Here is a 7,269-nt window from a genome sequence, read left to right on the forward strand (position 1 = left end):
ACCACAGTCTGGGGCTTTGCCCTCCATCAAGGCGGGTTGTTTTCTCAAAAGAAAATGGTTGCTTCATTTCCTGCTGTTGAGAAATCAGGCCTGTTGACCTGCTTAGATGTCACACCACTTGAAGAAAAGAGAAATCTGCTCCTACGGAGCCTCTCAGAGAAAAACAAGGTTAACCCCCTCATGTCCACAGGAGAGGCCCCCACGAGCACCAGCCCCTGACGGGCTGCACCTGCTGCCTGGGTCATGCCAACCCCCCTTCCCCAGGCTCGCTCTCTCCTGAGGCCAAGTGCAGTCCTGGAACCTACCTAAAGCTCTCTGTATCCTTACCTTGGGCTGCTTCCCTCCTGGATGCACCCCTCCAGGCTGGATGTGCCCTGGGGGTCCTGGCTCTGAGTCTCCAGTCTGACTACCTGAGACTACACTGAGGCCTGACCCTCACTCAGGGCTCAGGCTTTGTGCTGACACCCTAATGCTTTAACCCCTACTGTCACCAACCAGACAGCCTTTCTCCTTCCTTTGAAATGTCTGGTTTGCTTCTTTTTCATTGCTTATGGCTCATTTCATCCAGGATCATCATACTTCGATGGCATGCCTTCTCCCTGATTCTAGATTCCGTCCACTGCAGAAGATCAAGCCTGGAGTCTGGGGTCAAATCTCACTTATGTCCATCCACAGCCTCAGCTGAGAGCTTGGGCATGCTTGTGAAAGGAATGAATTTTGATTCAAGCTGATATAGGAAATGCAACCGAGGACTTGATTTATTGGTTCTCGGTGAAAATACTCCTCAGACAGCTAAGAGCAGAGTCTATAAAGGGCTAGAGAGCAGTTTGCTCATTCGATCACTCAATGAGCATATTTTAGGCATTCACTGTGTTCCAGAAATGGTGTTAGAAGCTGGAGATAAAGTAATAAACATTCTTGAGTACTGGAGATTCTCTTCTAGTAAAAAGAAAGATCATCGGAGATGAGGAAAACGTCGCAGAGCGGTAAGTACCAGAATGAAAATGTCAGAGGGACGTGATGGCATCCTGGGAGGTGTTTGGAAAGGCTCTGAAGAGGAGAGCGGGAGGATGAGCTGGTGGGCCGAGGGGAGGTCTGGGCGGGGGCAGTCCAGAAGGCAGTCAGAGCTGGAGGTCGGGGAGAGGAGACGGGATGGGTTGATCAGGTCCACAAAACACAAGGGAGGAAAGAGTGGCTGCAGCCTGGGGAACCAGGGACATGAGCAAGGATGGGGGGCAGTTCAATAGAGAGCTTGAGGTGAGGAAGCCAACAAGAGATGGCCCATGTGAAGGGCAGGAGCTCTGCCCTGAGTGAGGATTTGACTGCTGATGCTCATTATCGGTGGTACGTGAACTTGAGCGTCTTATTCTCCTCATCTGCAAAATACCTACTCTTTGAGTTCTTGTGAAGATTAAATGATATAATATTGCAAGTAAGCACCTATCCACGCCGACTCTACAGTGGGCACCCTGTAATCATCTGAAAACCAGCATCTCGTGGTCTGGGATGGCCAGAAGCACGGAGCCCACGGAGTGGTGAGCTAGCAGCTGGCCTAGAGGAACTGTTTGCTCTCTCCTCTCTTTCCTCTCCCCGTTCCCCTACCCTGCCCTTCACCTTTTTCTTGTCTTTTTTTCTTCCATCATGATTTTTCACTTTCACTTTTCTTTCTATTCTTTCAAGTCAGTTCGACTGCCCCAAATTTAAAAGATATATTTTAAAATCCCGTCTTGCTCATGTTCATTTCAGATGGTTTCCGTCTGGCTTGAAAAAAATTAGGTGTTTTTTTCCTGCTTTATACACCTCTCGTAATGAAAAAGAAAGAACAGCAGCGTCGACACCAAAATAAGTAATTTTATACACTGATCTGGCCTTGGATGATTAGGTTTTTCCACTGAAGTCACTGTCCTTTAATAGAAAATGGTTCCCACAACTGGATTAAAGGATTAGAAAGAGATTGTCCCGAGACACTTGGGGCCTGCTGTGCTGGGAGAAGGTCTCTCCACCAGCCAGCTGAGGAGGGGCGGTCTGGATGCTGTCCAGAGGCCAATGAGTCACTCCAGGGATGCTCTGGACACAGCTCCGCTGCTGTCTGGCTTTGGCCCTGTGGCCACCACTGCAAGGTAGCACAGGTGGACTGGAGGAAAAGGAGGCCTGCCGGGGTCAGCCGATGGAGATTGGGACCCAGCGTAACCTGTAGGGACAAGCCCTGGCATTGAGGTGTACCCATCCCCCTGCCCTGCCCACCCGCTGCTACAGGCCCTTGTGCCTGACCAAGAAAGGACAAGGTTCCTGTGTACGTGCCCATGTGTGTGGCAGCACCACAGGAAGGAGAGAGCAGGTCCCCACATCCAGCTCAAGGCTCATACTGACAGGGGCCTTTTGTCTGGGAGAGCAGGATGCGGGGCAGCATTTGGCCCTGACTAGAGGATCGGCCCTGCCTTGCTTTCTTGTTTCGTGATCCGGTACAATGGTTGGCAGCAGCTGTGGCCAGTAGGTTACCTCGTCCAACCTGCCCACTGTACAATAGAAACCCGAGGACTCCAGATGGGAAGTGGCTTGCTCAAGGTCACACAGGGAGGCAGGGCTAAAGGCTGCCTCAGAGTCTAGTAGGCTGACATTCTTGCTCTGACTTGGAGTCCCAGATGTCTAGCACGACGCCCTCCTCCCCTGGCTCATGTAGGGGAGTCAAATCCCCTCCTACTCAACGGCTGCCTTTCCTCGAGGCAGGTGGAGAGAAGGAGGCCGAAGCCGCGCACCAGAAGGCAGTGGAGGACTTCGCCACAATGCAGAGAAGCCACATGGGGTGCACCAGGAAGCCCACTTCAAACCTGAAGAGGGTGGAGAGTTCAAACCAAATAAGGTCATATGAACTACTGCTACAGTGTGAGGATCTCAAATCAGATGCCAGGAGGGAACTCAGGGAAAGCAAGATCACTAGCTGGTGGGTCTGGGCTTGTGGGGACGGGCTGGCTCCTTGGTGGCCCAGCTGCCCTGCTCCAGGGGAAGGTCAAGGACAAGTAGTAATGGGGCAGGACCAGAAGAGATGGGCGCTGGGTCCTCGTGGACTTTTCTTCTAGATGCCTCCCCTTCTCATGCAGCTGTCTTCCTGTCCCTCAATGGAGTGTGGTCTCCGAGGGATGGAGGGACTCACAGGGTGGGGGATTGGAAGACAGGGAGGGTGGGTTCTGCTAAGCCCCGGCTTCTGGCTGCCCAGCGTGTCAGTTTATTATTGGCCCGGGTGACAGCTGGGAATGACAAGGACACCCTGGAGAAGGGAGTGGAGTGAGATCGGGGCCATCCTAAGCTCCCAAGATCTTCCAAAACGCCATCTGGTGGGGCCAAGGAAGGCAGGGGGTGACAGGAATGCCTCTCTGCTCCCCGCCCCTAAGCCCTGAACAAACCTGGCAAGTCCCAGAAGGAAGGACCCTGGGCCTCTGAAGGAGCCTTTCTGTCCTTCAGACGTGTGTGGGAAACATTTGTTGCCCAAATGCCTGGACCCGGGGGAGTGGGAGAAGGCTGAACCAGCACAAAGAGGGCTTTTTAGTGGTCAATCCACCCTGGACCAGGTGGTGGCTTGCTCTGAAAAAAGCATGACAAGGACAGAGCAGTAGCTGGGGACCCTTGAGCCACATTCCACTCCCAATAAGATATGCCTCTTGATCCTTTCAGCGGTAGGTCTCTCTGAAATGCTTTGCCACTTTCTACATGACATTGCTCCTTCAGCCAGGGTCCCTTATGGTTCACCCAAACCGAGTGACAGTAAGCCCTAGAGTCAAGGACACATGTGCCTTTCCCACTAGAGAAGAACCTGTAATGTAAGGGTTCTTCTCATGGTGTGGGGGAGGGGCTCGGGACAGGAAGGAAGGAAGGAAGGAAGGAGGAGTCAGGGAGCTGGTTGACTGAGCCTGGATCCTCTGGAGATCCCTGAGGAAATCCAGTGGGAGGAGGTGAGGTGCCTCCAGATGAACCATGTTGCCAGAAGGTTCTTGGCTTCACCATGGGACCTTCAAAATCTGCCTCCATTGCCGTCACCTCTGGGGAAGCTGCTGGTTTGTGGCATCTGACTCAGTCTTCTTCAGAGACTTTTGGAGATGGGGTCAGACTGAAGAGATAACCAGAAACCTCTCCATCTTTATCTCAAATGGGGGCTCCTACTCAGGGAACTCAGAGGTACTGAGTTTTGAGTAAAACAAGAGGAACAAGAAGACCTTTTGCTCAGAGAGGGACAAGAGTGTCAGCTCCCCGCCTACTCAGGGAAAAATAGAAAGTGCAAGGATCCTGTAGCCACCAAAGACATTGACTCAGTTACAAGTCATCCTCAGAAATAGCCAGCCAAGATGGCTTTACCGATGACTGCTACCAAATGTTCAAGGAACAGATAAGTCCTTTAGACACAACTGTCAGAAAATGGAATGAGCCAAACTCCCCAGCTCATTTTTATGAGGCTAGCAGAACCTTTGATACCCCAGATCAGTTTATCATCAGCCTGGGCAACAGCTGGGGTGGCCAATGGGTCACCTAGCTCAACCTAGAGTGTGGCAAGGACACCCTAGAGTGTAAGAAAGCAAACATGCACCCCCTTCTTGCTCATTAATAGATGCAAAAATGTGAAAGAAAATATTAACCTAATCTGGCAATGTGCAAAAAAGATATGTATCATGATCAAGTTGGATGAATTCGAGGGGTATAAGATGCATTTAATCAGGGAAATTGATTAATATAATTTGCTTTATTAATAGAATAAAAGCAAAAATCTATAAATAAAAAATATTTGATGAAATTTGCATCCATTCTTATGAAAACTCTAAGCAAACCAGGAATAGAAGGAAACTTCTTTAATTCCATAAAACCCATAATAAATAGCATGTTTAATGCTGAAATATTGAAAGCATTATCTTTAGTTCAAGAACAAGGCAAAGATGCCCATATCACTACTTACCTTTACCACGGTATTAGAGGTCTTAGTGGAGTTGGCAAGAAAAATAAGCCACAAGTTTAAGGTTTGGAATGGAAGAAGAAGCAAAACTTATTTGTGCTGTGGTTGTCTAGATAGAATACTTGTTAGGATTTGCAGAATAATCATCAACATTTATAATAGAGTTGGGAAAATAGTGGGATTCAACATCAGTAGGTGAAAGTCAGTGACATCACCATACAACAGCAATAGTAAGTTAGAAATTTTAGCTTTTACAAAAGATAAAATTTTCAGTGGTAATCAAAAATAAAAATAGATTTAGGAGTCAGTCTAATAAAAGACGTGTGAGATATTTAAGAATAGTATCAAACAATTTTATTAAAATATGTTGTAGGGAGGAATAAAAGAACTTTAGATAGGGCAAGGGGAGGGAGGAGAAGGGAGAAGGCAAGGGGGTAGGAATGATGGTGGAATGAGTTAGACCTCATTACTCTAAGTACGCGTATCAAGACATGAATGATGTGAAAATACTTTGTGTTCAATCAGTGACTTGAAAATTTGTGCTCTATATGTGTCATATAAAATGAATTGCATTGTATAACAAATTAGAATAAATAATTTTTTTAAAAAGAAAAATAAATAAATAAAATCTACTTAAGTAGACAACTAAATAAAGAAATATGTCTGCCAGGCGCAGTGGTGCATGCATGTAATACCAGTACCTCTGGAGGCTAAGGCAGGAGGATCAAAGCCAGCTTCAGCAAAAGTGAAACTCTAAGCAACTCAGTGAGACCCTGTCTCTCTAAAAAAAAAAAAAAAAAAAATACAAAATAAGGCTGGGGATGTGATTCAGTGGTAAAATGCCCCAGAGTTCAGTCCCTAGTAACCCCCCCAAAAAAAAAATATGTCATGATTTTACATAGGGAGACACAATATCATAAAGATGTTGATTCTCCCCCAAATTGACCCATAGATTAAACCATAGATTCAATGCAATTCTAATCAAACCCTGAGAATTTTTTTCTTTTATTCTCTTCTTCTTCTTTGCGTCTGTGTCTATGTGTATGTGGGGTGGGGGGGCGTATGTGTGCACATTCCTGTGCATGAACCCAGGGCCTTGTGCATGCTAGGCAGGTGCTCTACCACTAAACTACAGCCTCAGCCTTGACCAGAATTTTTAGTAGAAATTACCAATATGATTCTAATATAACTATGGGAAAATAAGCTAAGAATAACCAAGACATTTCTGGAACTAAGCACATAGTAGAAGGACTTGCCCTACTAGACATTAAGATTTGTTATAAAATTTTAGTAATTAAGACAGTGAGTTACTGAGGCAGTGAAAGAAAAGTAGACCAATGGACTAAAAAGGTTACTCGTGCATATATAGAAACTTCTTATTTCAATGGTGGCATTGCAGGTTAGTATGAAAAGAATAGATTGTTCACTAAATAGTGCTGGAATAACTGTTTATCCATTTGGGGAAAAGTAAAATTGAATCCTAACCTTCCAGCATTACTCAAATGTCAATTTTAGAAGGATTAAAGAGGTAAAGGGAAAAACAAACCATAAATCACTTAAAAGATAATATAGGAGAATGTCATTTGACCTAAGACTAGAGAAAGATTTCTTTCTTGTTTTATTTTGTTTTTGTTTTTAAACCCAGGAACACTTTACCACTGAGCTACATCCTCAGCCCTTTTTTAATTTTTAATTTTCTTTTAAATATATTTTTTTAGTTGTCAATGAAATTTATGTTGTTTGTATATTAGGCAAGCACTCTACCACTGAGCCACAATCCCAGTCTCCGCTTTTTTATTTTTTATTTTGAGACAGAGTCTTGCTAGATTTGCTCAGGGCCTCGCCAAATTGCTGAGGCTGGCTTTGAACTGGTGATCGTCCTGCCTCAGCCTTCCGAGTCACTGGATTACAGGGGTGTGCCACCATAGCCAGCTAAGAAAGATTTCTTAAGACATAGAAAGTACAAACCATAAAGGGTAAGATTAGTAAATTTGATTTTATTAAAAGACACTAAAAGAGAACAAAGAGAAGCTCAAATTGGAAGATCCAACCAAACCTGTGACCATCAAAGGATTTGTGCTGGGAATTTGTAAGGAATTCCTACATGCCAATAAGAAGGAGACAAAGCAACCACTAGAAAAATGACAAGAGGTACGATGACCTAGTCACAGAAAGACAAAAGCAAAAGATACTGAAGCTAATGAGAATTAAGAAATGTAGGTTCAAAGCATATGAGATACTATTTTATTCCTTAGTTTGGATAAGATAGGGTGTGTGTGTGTGTGTGTGTGTGTGTGTCTGTGTGTGTCTGTGTGTGTCTGTGTGTGTAGTAC

At 45.6% G+C, this 7,269-nt stretch overlaps 1 long non-coding RNA gene across 1 annotated transcript; it reads left to right on the forward strand.

Moving 5' to 3' along the window:
* Positions 1 to 334: 334 nt before the first annotated feature.
* Positions 335 to 3,864, forward strand: LOC144367013 (uncharacterized). Its single transcript, XR_013426226.1, has 2 exons — positions 335 to 986; positions 2,728 to 3,864. It is a non-coding gene; the product is annotated as an uncharacterized LOC144367013 (long non-coding RNA).
* The last annotated feature ends 3,405 nt before the right edge of the window (positions 3,865 to 7,269 follow it).

This window comes from Ictidomys tridecemlineatus, chromosome 10 (genome assembly GCF_052094955.1).
Source record: "Ictidomys tridecemlineatus isolate mIctTri1 chromosome 10, mIctTri1.hap1, whole genome shotgun sequence".
In the NCBI taxonomy this organism is placed as follows: Eukaryota; Metazoa; Chordata; class Mammalia; order Rodentia; family Sciuridae; genus Ictidomys; species Ictidomys tridecemlineatus.